The following is a 14,471-nucleotide window of genomic DNA, read 5'->3' on the forward strand; positions in this document are numbered from 1 at the left end:
TAATTTTCTAAGCAGTCAGTTTCGCTTCTTGATCACAGCATAGATTTTTCATGGGTTCACAACAAGGCAGAGAATTTGTTGATTCAATGAAAACAATTTCCATGGGTTTTAAAATTAATTTAATGATAGCTTTCCCACCAACATTAAAGTGTATGAAATTCACTTTCAAAATTAAACTAAAAGTTACACTTTTCATTATAACTTTTGAAAAACTGGTAAAATGAGAAAGTTTATCAATAATAATTTACAAATGTATAATTTAAACTACGTAAGTTGCATTCTAGTGACGTATACAAAGAACAAACAGTTAAGCAAACCAATAAAATAATTTAAACTTATGTGTCCTTCAGGATGCAAAAAAAAAAAAAAAGACTGATACAGAGAATGATAGATGTGGTTAGGGTCAGTCTCTCTGAGAAGGTAATATTTTAACTCAGTCTCTCTGAGAAGGTAATATTTTAACTAAGACAAAAATGCAAGACGGGAATAAAGACACAGACCTACTAGAGAATGGACTTGAGGATACGGGGAGGGGGAAGGGTAAGCTGGGACGAGGTGAGAGAGTAGCATGGACATATATACACTACCAAATGTAAAATAGATAGCTAGTGGGAAGCAGCCGCATAGCACAGGGAGATCAACTTGGTGCTTTGTGACCACCTAGAGGGGTGGGATAGGGAGGGTGGGAGGGAGGGAGATGCAAGAGGGAAGAGATATGGGAACATATGTATGTGTATAACTGATTGACTTTGTTATAAAGCAGAAACTAACACACCATTGTAAAACAATTATACTCCAATAAAGATGTCAAAAAAAAAAAATGCTGAAAAGGAGTTTTCCATACAAAGAACGGAAGGAGCTGCATCCCTGGCAGTGAGAACAGCACATGCAAAGGCTCCAAGACCAAATGACATTTGCAAATTTAATGAATCGTAAAAAGCCCTCATGTGGCAGATGTTTAAAGGGTTTAACGTGCAGGACTTTAGAGGGTATGGTAAAAAGTTTAAGTTTAATCTTAAGGAAGAAGAATAAACTACATCACAGGTTTTTAAATAGGGGAATGTTATGATTTAATTTGTGAACATATATTTATATAAATAATAAATTGAAATAATCAGATATATGTGTTATGGGAACTCAATACCCCCATCATTAAATAGAAACTCTATTCTCCCACATCCTTTGCTCAGGATAATGAAACAGTTTAAATACGGTAAAAACTCTCTAGGTGCCTGCAAACAGAAAATAAGTAAGATCTACTTCTAAAAATGATAAAGAGAGTAATCTCAGACTTGTTAAAGAGAGTTTAGAAAAGTTCTTTTTTAAATGATGAACAAAGGATAATTTTCTCTATAAATACCATTCAAAGCAATAGTAAAAAGTTAAGCAACATATTAAGAATGAACAAGTGACATGAGGAGTTAATAAAAAGAAAAATATGAATGCTGAACAGAATTTCGAAACAATGCTTAAGCTTATTAATGAATCAAACACAAGACTGTGATGGGCTTTTGCCCTTGTTAGATTGGTGATTTTTTTTAATGCTAAAATCTGGTAGTGGCAATGATGTGGAAAAAACCAAGCATTAGAGAAAGTTCTAGTGACGGGTTTAGAGAAAGCAAAATAGATCCTAAGGAAAACTCACTAGGAAGAAAATTAGTATTACAAACTCAAGAGGAAACACTTACTGAACACTTATTATAGGCAAGATTATATTAAAAGCACTTATTTGTATAAATAAATCTAATTCATTTGATGATTTATTATGGCCATAGGGTCTTTACACAGTTAAACTCATTTAATACTCACAATAATGAGACAGTTACCATTATCATTCCTATTTACCAACAAAATAACAGAGCCTTAGAGGTACCTTGCCCAAGGTCATAGAGCTATCAAGGAGTTAAAGCTGAGATCCATGTGAGTCCAGGCAGCCTGATTGCAGTCAGCACTCTGAAATATGCTCTGTTGCACACAGAAAAGTTTGGCCTTGCTTGAGCTGTTGAATGAATCAATTTTCTGCACTTTTCTCATGGGCCAAGCAAGCTCACATGTCACTTTCCTCCCATAAGCAGGTGCAGTGATGTAGAAATGCACTAAATTGTGCAGGAAACTCTAGCAGTCTTGGTTAGTAAACATTGGATCCCCTAAACCTACCATGGTGCTCCTCAAATATCAGTTATAAGACCAAAGACTCCCTCCTTGACCAAACTTTAATCAGGTTCCTCTGTGCCCACTTCTCAACCTGCCATCAACTTCCAGTTCAGTTTCAGCAAAGAATCCTGCTAAATCAGTTCATCAAGAATCCTCCCACCCTGGATATCTGATTATTTTGACCTGCCTTTAGCAAGAATCCTGTGGATCCAGTTTAGCAAAGTCCCCCTACGCTTGATATCTAATCGAGTTCCTTTTTGTAATTTTCTATCCATGGATCCCCTTACTCTGCTTATTGGCTACAAGTCCCCACAGCTATCTTTGCTGTGTTTGGAGTTAAACTCCATTCTATACTGAAGAATCTCTCCCCCACTGCAGTAGTTTAAATAAAATCTGTCTTGCCATTTTAACAAGTACAAACATTTCTTTTATAGACTCCAACTTGCAGAAAGGTTCTACTTACATCTATCCATAAAAACAAATAAAGTGATTGTATCTAAAATATTTACTTTGAGCAGAACACAATGCAACAATACTACACTGTGGAACTACATAAATCTATCACAAACCATGCAAAGAAGAAGAGAAGTCTATCATACATAAATTTATATGCTGTGTATTTAGCTATAACATATACTTAACAACTATTTCCACCCACATAAGTAGATAAATCACTTAATGTTGGAGAAGACTAAAAAAAATAACATTTTAATACACCCAACTAAATTGTAAATTTTGTTTGTTTGTTTTTATGTTTACAATTTATTTTGTGAAGATTGATTTTGCATTTAGATCAAAGTGCTTGCTTTCAATTCCAAGTTTTCTTGTGCACATATGGAAAGTGAAGCAATAGCTGTTACTATGCTAGTTCCAGTAACAGAAGAATTTCATAAACTCAAAATGTAAATTTTATGTGTCATAAGATACTTCAAATAGAATGTCAAAAAATTAATTTTGATAAATGTGATATTGTTTCATACAATTCATGTAATCTAAGAAAAATGTTAGGGTATTCCTTAGTTCAAAGGTGATATATGACATTATTTTGAATGCTAATATAAACTCAATGCTCGAAATAGAAAATGATTTTTTTTTTTGAGGTGACAGTGTGGATACAATTTTGGGTGGAGCACATTGTGAAGCAAAACCAGGTCCTTATTAATTAAGAAAAATCTAAAACATAGAAATGTACTTAAAATTGATGGTGATGAACACCTAATTTGTAATTGTGTAGAAATGAGCTATAATATACCAATCCAAAAAGAAGTTGAAGTGTCAAAATATACAACTATTTTTATATATACTTAGTGAAAGTAAATGCTGAAGTGAAGCTGAAGTTGAACACAAAAGAATACTTGAGCTTTACGGTGTACGCTTTCTGACTTAAATTCCTTTCATCAATTTGATTTTAAACCTGTATGTGCTTTTGAAATTGACTTTGTAAATATTTTAAATTGCATAAACATGTGGTCAAAAATGATAATTTTATATAGAAGGATGGAGGGGCCCCTAACAGGTTAACTTAGTTTAAAAATAAAATTTAAATGTTCAGAACACTCATAAGGAATGTCAACAGTGTCCCTTCTTCCCCACAGTGTCACTCAGAAGAGCCAAGCATCTTCTTGGAACAGTATGTGAGTGCTCAAACCTTCTCCAGTTTCCTTTATTAATTCTTGATGTTTAAAAACTCATTTTATTCTGATTTCAAAAAGTTACTAAAAGAGTAATTCATTGCAAATATTCAGACTATTATGAAAGATATAAAATATAAAGGGACTATCCTCCTTAATTGCACCTCACAGAAATAACTACTGTTAACAGTATGTGCATTTTTTTCCAGGTCTTTTTCTCAGTCTCTCTTCATTTATATTTTTACATATATATATGTGTGTGTGTGTATATATATATATATATATGCACGTGTGGGTCAAATACAGGTTTATGCTGAGCATGTTATTCTACAATTTTTAAAATTTAACAACATATTAATATGCACTGGACATCTTTCCATGGCATACTGATCTTCCACAATCTGTTTGAGAGCATAAAAATCTGCTTTTAAACTACAGAAACTACTGTAGAAACTACTACAGAAAACTACTGCTTTTAAACATTCAGAAAATTGTATGTCCATTATATAAGCTGAGTCTTTCTCAAGATTTCACTGTTTCTATTAATCTTTCTATTAATGAAAAGTTACCAAGGAGCACAGGAAAAATAAATGAGTATAATGCCTATCAGCTGAGGAAGGAGGGAAAAACTCCAGCTGGAGTCACTCACCACTGTCCAGGTCTAAGGGTGAAGCGACAGCTTGAATTTAAAGGACTTCCGTAGGAAAAACTCCACAATCACGTAATTCTGGAGTATAAAATGATTTTATAGCTAACAAAATATATATTTCTAATAATGGAGTAGTGTATTGAAAGCTGGTTTGGGGGCAGGCCATTGTTAAAGGAAAAGTCTGTCATGCCAGTGATGTCAGGGTTCTGAGGGTTATGGAAATAGACTCTATCAGGACTGTAGCTCAGGAAATGGAGTGTAACAGGTCAAGTACTGTAGCAATTTGGGGCAGGCCACTGGGCAGAAGTGCTCCTGGCATGGGTCAGTGCCCCAGCCAAATGAAAAACAATATAAATAGATCCAATTAAAAGCAATCCCCTTTTGGATGTCACTTTGGCCTTAAAGTAAGACAGGCAGGCAGATCTGCTTATCTTTGGTTAACGTTTGGGGGGAAGGAAAAAACGAAACAAAACAAAACTTCTCTAGCCTTCTTCCATGACTGGACGTGGAATGAGTAACTAGGATGGAAGAAATAAAATTAAATTCCATGATCACAAACAGATTATCTAAAGAAACTTGGGACAGCTACTTCGATGCTGCAATTCAATTTCTGTTGCTGAAGTGTGACCTTAGGAAGTTAACTACTATTAGAACTCATCATGGCTAAACGTCCACAGGCATTAAGAATCAGAGAGTTAAAAAAGAATTGTTTAGACAATTGGGGAAGAGACCATTTGAGGCAAATATTTTCTTTGCCTAAATTAGCTAGACTGGCAGAATATATTAAATGACTTCACAACATGAGTCCAAATTTCACAAATATTTATTGAACGCTCTGTGTTCAAAACATGGTGCTAGGTGCAGTCACATAACTTTTCATAATCAAAGTTAAGAAGTGACTTACCAGAAATCATTGTTAGCTAACAGAAGAGCCCTTTTTGAACCCAATCCCCCATACACCACAGCTGTAAAATTGCTAAATGTTCTACTTCTCTTAACAGAAGCACATTCTGCAACACATGATGTCTGGTTATACACAGTGACCCATGTCACTTTTCTTCCAGCAGGGTCCACTGGTAAAAAGCCCACAGGTCTGTTCACAGGAAACCAAGGTTTCAGCCCTAGGACTGCCCTTAGCTGTGTATTCCCAAGCAAGTCAGTTCAACTGGCTTTGATTTCCTACAAAGGGAATGAATTGGTAAAGATTATGTAAGGTCTCTTCTAACTCCACAATACAAACTTTAATAGTTATTAGTATTGATCATGTGAATTTTGATCCAGATTTAGCAAAACGTGTCTTGAGAACCCACTGAATAAAGGGCACCGTACTAAATATTTTCCCAAAGATTAGACATTTTTTCCTCCCAACAATCATATGGAGTAGATATTATTGTTCCTATTTCACATATTAAAAACAACAGAATCTCAGAGACTGTAGAAAAATAAGCTCTCGCTGATTATAAATGACACAAACCATAATTTATATCTAGGTATCCTGACAACAAGTTCAGTGCCTCTATCATGACCACCCAGCTGTCTCTTGATCATGGTGGATGAATTTAATTTATATCGGCTCCATTACTTCAAAAGTCCTTCTCAGGACCATTTTAGAGGTTGGGGTTCCAGGAAAACAGTGTAGAAAAATTCAACAACATCAAGCTTTTATGGAAAGTTGCAGTAAAAATTAAATATATGACACTGACTGTAAGTTGCTCACAACTTTAATCAGCCTGAACAATCCACAGGAAGAAAGTCTGTTACTATGTTTGCATTCCTAAAGCCAAAATTCAGAAATGTAATCTGGCTAAGGGAAGGGAAGTGTGATGACAGCATTTGTGTCCCTGGTATTTGAGAGAGTTTCTAAAAGCAGCTTTTATATTTTATTCTTTATTCAGTTTCCAATATCTGTTGCACAAGTTGTAGCCTGCGCTGCTAGACTGGAAGAGAACACACATCGCAGCATACTGTATTAATATTTTCCTTCTTTGAAAACACATCTAAATTTCTACATTTTTGAGTTCTCTCTTTTTACTCCTTTACAAGAGACTTAAATTATTTTTTGTCCAGTTTTATTGCTATATAATTGACATTTAACATTGTATTAATATTAGTCCAAGATGTACAACACTATAGTTTCATATATGTATATACTGCAAAATGATTACCACAGTACATTTAGTTAACATACATTTCCTCACAGGGTTGTGTTTTTTCTTGTGATGAGTACTTTTAAGATCTACTATTTAAGCAACTTTCGAATATACAGTATTGTTAACTATAGTCACCATGCTGCACATTACATCCTCGAAACATATTTACCTTATAACTGGAAGTTTATACCTTTTGACTGGCTTCACACATTTACCCCACCCTCCCAACTCCCACCTCTGGCAATGACCAACCTGATCTTTGTATCTATGAGTTCAGGTTTTTTAGATTCCACAAATAAGATTATACAGTATTTGTCTTTCTCTGTCTGACTTATTTCACTTAGCATAATGCCTTCAAGGTCCATCCATGTTGTTACAAATGGCAGGATTTTCTTCTTTTTTATGACAATAATATCCCATTGTATATATAAACCATATTTTCTTCATTTGTTCATCTGCCAAAGGACACTTAAGTTGTTTCTATTTGGCTATTGTAAATAATGCTGCAATGAACATGGGGGTTCAGATATCTCTTTGAGAGAGCTATTTTGTTTCCTTATATACCCAGAAGTGGAACTACTGGATCATATGGCAGTCCTATTTAAAATTTTTGAGCAATCTCCAATAGTGCACAAGGGTTCCCTTCCTCCGCAGCCTGGACAGCATTTGTTATCTCTTGTCTTTTTGATAATAGCCATTCAAACAGGTGTGAGGCGATATCTCATTATGGTTTTTAAAAAGACATAAATTCTTAAAACAACTAAAAAATATTTCTTAAGAGATAAGGAAAAATGAGAGTTACAAATGTCATTTCAGTAAATGGGATAGTGCACATTTATAAGAATAGTCAAACATAGCACACACACACATATATACACACATTTCCTATTTAAAAAACTACTCCCTGTTTTAAACCAACCATTTGCAACTCTGGCAATCTTTAAAAATAGCAACAAGAGTGATAAAATGTGTTTGTAACTATGCTCACTTTTCTGGGGAACATATTCAAAGAACTGTGACCCTCAGGAAACAGAACTGCTACTTATCTAAGTGCTAAAAAGTTAAAATCTACCAAGACTAACTGGACCATAATCTAGAAAATGCATTAATTTCTGTTTTCATTGGGTTCAATGTTAATGGGCACTATTAAATTACCAACATGGCAATTGGCACTCAGTGCTGTTGGATAACTCTTGTTGGATAAATTGTGTCACTCACCATTCACATTGAATCATATCTGGAACATGAAAAAATATATATACATCACTGTCAAATCAAATGATACCTTTTTATTGCCATAAGTTCTGGTATCATAGATGGGAAATTTTAACTGAATGAGATATTATGTAATTTATTCTACTCATAATAAAAAAAGTAATAGTCTAGGGAAAATGATGATTTTTTTGGTCTTTCTATTGAGATTGTGGCATATTGGTGGCACTTTAAACAAATTTTGTGCCTAAAGACTTAATGTGCATTTCTTGACCATCCTAGACATATAGTCTCTGTATATTTCCTTCATTTTTATTGGTTTATCTAAAATGTCCTTCTTATGACAGTTATTTGTATTTATATACTCTTCTCAAATAGATGAAACTCTCTTAAACAGAAACTTTAAAATATTAGTCTAGCTGTTGAATGGAAAATGAATTAGGAGATGAGATAGGAAGAGAAGCTGCCAGAAGATCATAATAACAACTAAGGCGGGGACAGAGATAGGGAAAGTGAAGTAGATTTCGTATTTATTTGAATTGAACAGATAAGGAACTGTGAATAAACAGGAAGATATGGTGATACTTGTCAAGAATGACCCATATTCTTGACTTCAGAAATTGTGTCAGTGGTGGTAGAACTTTCTTGTGGGTAATGGTAAGAAGAGCAGTTTGGGAAATGGAAGCAAGGTGTATCAAAAGTGTATGTGTGCATATTAAGTTTGAGGTGTCTGTAGGAAATGCTAGTGAAAATGACAAATATTTGGCTACAGGAATGAGGAGTATAGAACTCAGAATAGATGTCTGAGTTGGAGAAATCTCGGAGTTACCGCCACAGAGATTGCATTGTAAGCCATGTCTTAAATAACCTAGGAAAAGACTACAGAAAGAGAATTTAAGATGATCTTAGGCCAATTCCTTGGGAACTCTGCTATTTAGAAATCAGGAAAGGAGTTGAAGTCACCAAAGGAGATGGAGAAAAAGAGTCAAAGAGTAGAAAAAACACTAGAAGACAAGAGAAAAGACTGTTTAAAAGAGAAGTGATCAACAATATTATCTTCTGCTAAGTCTAGTAAGATAGCTACAAAAAAATTCATCCCCTTCCGTATTATGGGAGTCACTGGTAACCTGAGCAGAAGAATAGTGAAATAGAAGGGGCATACGTGTGAAGAAGATGAAAAAGTGTTTGCAAAATGTCTTTACAGGAGTTTGACTGTGGGAAAAGGTGGAAGAACAGAGTGGTAGCTCTGTGTATCAGGATAATTTATGCTAGCTGCCTCTAATAGACAAACCCAAGGACTTTACACAGTCAGCGGTTATGTCTCACTCACACGGTGTTCAGTGATGACCCCTCCTGCCTCCCATCCCATAATTATGCCATCTGGAACACGTGGCCTCTAAGTTCACCTTGGCAGGATCTATGGAAAAGGGATATCAGCTCTTAGTGTTACATATCACTTTCACTCACACTCCATGAGCCAGAACCAGTCTTATGGCCCAGGAAAGTTAGAAATTTTAAGACAGCACTTGAAATAGTTGGTGCACACATACTACTTAACCACTAAAATTGAAGCAGCAGGTGGGGGTCAAGGAATATTTTTATTTATTGATTGGTTTGTTTTGTTTGTTTTTAAGATGGGAGATATTAGAACCCATTTGTTACCTGATGAGAATAGTCTGGGAAAGAGAGAAAGAGTGAGGTAGAATCAGAAGAGAAGGAAAGTCTCAGAAGACAAAATTTCATGGGAAGGGAAAAGGGGATGGAATCCAAAACACACGGGAAGAAACTAGCCTCTCACATTTTATCTGCTGAATCACTGTCATAAAAGGAGCCCATGGAGATTGGTTGAGGTATATTTGTAGATTTGGTGATGGAAAGATGAAGTGCCCATTTGATGACTTCTTGTTATCATAATGTGAAACAAGGTTATCAGCTGAAACTCCAGTGAATGGTGGGATGGAAGCCCAAGAGACTGAGGAGCATGGTAAAGACATGAAATAGTTTCCATGGAGAAAAGAAGTCTTCCACTGGAAAACTATTTGATTTATTTCCTGCCACTTTCCCTCAAATATTCAGTTCTCCAACCACCTTAAAATATTTAATATAACCCAAATATGCCATGTACTTGCTCGGGTTCCATGATTTTATTCTTGCTTTTTCTCTTTCTAGACTATTCTCCCAAACCCCACCTTGTCTGCCATGCAAACCTTCAGTCATCCTTCAGCTCTTGTCTCAAGTAGTGTCTCTTTTATGAAGACTTTTCTGTTCCTCCAGGAAGAGTTGGTCCCTTCTCCTTCCTCTTCCAGTAATCCATGTCTCCCCCATTAGACTCTAAGTTTCCTGAGATTATGAAACCTTTGCTCACAGAACTTAGCACAGAGCATTGCACAAAATATGGAGATGCTCATAATTGCTGGTGGACCAGTTATTGGCATTTAGTAGAGTGTAAAGTACATTAAAGATTGTGAATAAAGTTTGTTACTCTAAAAATCTGATAGAAAGCTAAACTTTAATTAAATGTTTAAAATAGAATTCAAAATAGCAAAACAGGATAGAAATCAGCCCATATTTACTAACAGAGAATGGGTGTTTTCTGCCACATAAGCAGCCAGTTCCAAGTCAGAAACACTGTAAATAACTAATTAAAATCTTTCTGTTGTAATAAAAATAAAATGCCTTAAGCAGTCTAACCTGCTTTCCCCAACTCATTTAGCAACTTCCTTACTGTGTAAATGCCCTTTACAAAATAGACACCAGCTTTGCAGAAGGTATTTTTGAATAATTGAAATTTGAAAGCAAAAATTTTAAGGCATGCCATCTGTTTTGTTTTTCTTGGAACCCAATGATTTTATCTTTCCTGAGATTCAAACTACCTCACCCTTTATAGCAATTCATTAAAACTTCACAGCAAGGGGAAGGTGAACAGGAGAAGCACAGCCATAGGATATGAAAAATAGCTGTTTCTGCTCTGATTTCTGTATTCAGACCTCCCAATTAATCCAGGGCATTTCTACCACTTTGAGTTATTTCTCTCAGCTCTACAGGCGCTATGGGCAGGAAGATTTGGAGCTAATTTCCAATTTGGCAATTCAATTTTTAACCAATCTACACTGACATGGTTAAGTCTTCCATACCACTGCACAAATCCAATTAAAATCACCACTATTTAGGTATAAAAAAGTATTGCTAGATTTCTCAAAATCAATTAAAATCCAGGGTTCCAAAGTTGTCATCACCACACGCACCCCCGCACATTATTAGGAAGCAGCATGTAATTAGTGGAGGCAGGGTTTATGGGGAACTCAAATTTGTTCGGCTAAAGGCAACATTTTGGAGCATACTCCTTTATCCTCAATTAAATTACAAAATTAAATGTCCCCTCAAAAGTAGAGGAAGCCCCCATTGCATGGGAAACCCTGAAATGAAACAGATACAATGGAAAAAACACTGGTCGCACATGTGAGAGCCTCAGGTTTCAGAACTCCTACCACTACCTACTGTGCAACACCATACCTCTGAGTCTTGGTTTCCTCACCTGTGAAACGTGGGCATTGGACCTCTTGATTTCTAAGATCAATTTCAGTCCTACAATTTGAAGAAATGCAAAGGCTGCAGATAGCATTCATGTCTCATTGTGAAACCTATCTGTATTCCTTTCATATTACCCAGGGCTGTGAAACTCAATAGGTGTTTAATAAATGGTGAATAAGCAAATGAATACCTATATGAGAGCAGGCGTATGAAGAGATTTGTAAGTCAGTGGAATGCAAGAAAATAGAAGAGAGAAGCAGGGATAAATGGTGACTTAAAAGGAGAAAAAACATACAAGACAAATGAAGTATTTACGTTTATTTAGTATGCTTGCCCACTGCTTCTTGCTCACCTGCTACTTATTCTTCTTTCAGGTACTGTTTGCTTCTAAACCAGTAGTGAAAGGAATTGTTATGTATTAAAGTACCTGTTTTAATTAGTGTTTAGCTCAGCAACCAGCATAAAAAATTCTAAAATAATAGTGGCTTAATTGAGAAAAATGATTAGCTCTCACTCATGTAAATTAGGCAGTTCAGAGCTGGTGGTGTAGCTCCATGACCATCAGTAATGCAGGCTTCCTCTGTTCTTTGCTCTCAGTTTTAAAAGGTTCCACCCTGCAGCCAGGAGGGCTGATCAGCTCTAGCATAACTGCATGTCAGAACTAAGAGAACAAAAAGGAAGAAAAAAAGTCTTGTCTTTCTTTGAGGACACATCACTTATTCTTACATGCAAAGAACATATTCACATGGCCAAAGATACAAAGGAGGCAGTGTTTTTCTGGGAAACTGTTATTACCACTAGCATTTGGGGGAGTGTCTATTACTTTGAAGGAAAAGGAGAATGGATTTTGGGGGATGATATCTCCCATTGGACTTCTGGCCTATGTGCAGAATCTTGTGCTAGACTCAGAGCAAAAACTGTGAAGTAGCTTTTAGGAGCACCTAGCTTCCATTTTCTGTCACTCTCATTCTTGTAACAATTACTTCTTTCCTCCCAATCTCTCTTAACCTGGTGGAAACTAGACAAACTCCTCAGTTTTAATCTACTAGATGCTCAGTGTGGTATCTTTCCAAAGAATGTTTGCATTTTCAAAGAAAGTCTCAAGAGGTCAAAACTTAAGCCTAGAAATGAAATAAATGTCTCATTAAATAAAGTCTTACTGAAGAAAGGGGAAAGAAGGGTTTTAGGAGGCACTCTTCCCTGAGCAGCTCAAATGGTACTAAGCACCAACTAGTTCATCTAGCAATAGGACCAACCTCGCAGCACATTCATTCTTTTTTTTTTTTTTTTTTTTTTTTTTTTTTTTTTTTTTAGAAATTTCATGTAATGTCTGAAACATTTATATTAACATGTTTCCATACAAATAACCCAATGAAAGTTTAGTATTAGTTGTTTTGTTTGTTTTTTTATACTGCAGGTTCTTATTAGGCATCAGTTTTATACACATCAGTGTATACATGTCAATCCCAATCGCCCAATTCAGCACACCACCATCCCCACCCCACCGCAGTTTTCCCCCCTTGGTGTCCATATGTCCATTCTCTACATCTGTGTCTCAACTTCTGCCCTGCAAACTGGCTCATCTGTACCATTTTTCTAGGTTCCGCATACATGCATTAATATACGATATTTGTTTTTCTCTTTCTGACTTACTTCACTCTGTATGACAGTCTCTAGATCCATCCACGTCTCAACAAATGACTCAATTTCGTTCCTTTTTATGGCTGAGTAATATTCCATTGTATATATGTACCACATCTTCTTTATCCATTCGTCTGTTGATGGGCATTTAGGTTGCTTCCATGACCTGGCTATTGTAAATAGTGCTGCAATGAACATTCGGGTGCATGTGTCTTTTTGAATTACGGTTTTCTCTGGGTATATGCCCAGTAGTGGGATTGCTGGGTCATATGGTAATTCTATTTTTAGTTTTTTAAGGAACCTCCATATTGTTCTCCATAGTGGCTGTATCAATTTACATTCCCACCAACAGTGCAAGAGGGTTCCCTTTTCACCACACCCTCTCCAGCATTTGTTGTTTGTAGATTTTCTGATGATGCCCATTCTAACAGGAGTGAGGTGATACCTCATTGCAGTTTTGATTTGCATTTCTCTAATAATTAGTGATGTTGAGCATCTTTTCATGTGCTTCGTGGCCATCTGTATGTCTTCTTTGGAGAAATGTCTATTTAGGTCTTCTGCCCATTTTTGGATTGGGGTGTTTGTTTCTTTGATATTGAGCTGAATGAGCTGTTTATATATTTTGGAGATTAATCCTTTGTCCGTTGATTCATTTGCAAATATTTTCTCCCATTCTGAGGGTTGTCTTTTCGTCTTGTTTATGGTTTCCTTTGCTGTGCAAAAGCTTTGAAGTTTCATTAGGTCCCATTTGTTTATTTTTGTTTTTATTTCCATTACTCTAGGAGGTGGATCAAAAAAGATCTTGCTGTGATTTATGTCAAAGAGTGTTCTTCCTATGTTTTCCTCTAAGAGTTTTATAGTGTCCAGTCTTATATTTAGGTCTCTAATCCATTTTGAGTTTATTTTTGTGTATGGTGTTAGGGAGTATTCTAATTTCATTCTTTTACATGTAGCTGTCCAGTTTTCCCAGCACCACTTATTGAAGAGACTGTCTTTTCTCCATTGTATATCTTTGCCTCCTTTGTCATAGATTAGTTGACCATAGGTGCGTGGGTTAAACTCTGGGCTTTCTATCTTGTTCCATTGATCTATGTTTCTGTTTTTGTGCCAGTACCATATTGTCTTGATTACTGTAGCTTTGTAGTATAGTCTGAAGTCAGGGAGTCTGATTCCTCCAGCTCCATTTTTTTGCCTCAAGACTGCTTTGCCTATTCGGGGTCTTTTGTGTCTCCATACAAATTTTAAGATGATTTGTTCTAGCTCCGTAAAAAATGCCATTGGTAATTTGATAGGGATTGCATTGAATCTGTAGATTGCTTTGGGTAGTATACTCATTTTCACAATGTTGATTCTTCCAATCCAAGAACATGGTATATCTCTCCATCTGTTGGTATCATCTTTAATTTCTTTCATCAGTGTCTTATAGTTTTCTGCATACAGGTCTTTTGTCTCCCTAGGTAGGTTTATTCCTAGGTATTTTATTCTTTTTGTTGCAATGGTAAA

The sequence above is a fragment of the Balaenoptera ricei genome, chromosome 10, assembly GCF_028023285.1.
Source record: "Balaenoptera ricei isolate mBalRic1 chromosome 10, mBalRic1.hap2, whole genome shotgun sequence".
NCBI lineage: Eukaryota > Metazoa > Chordata > Mammalia > Artiodactyla > Balaenopteridae > Balaenoptera > Balaenoptera ricei.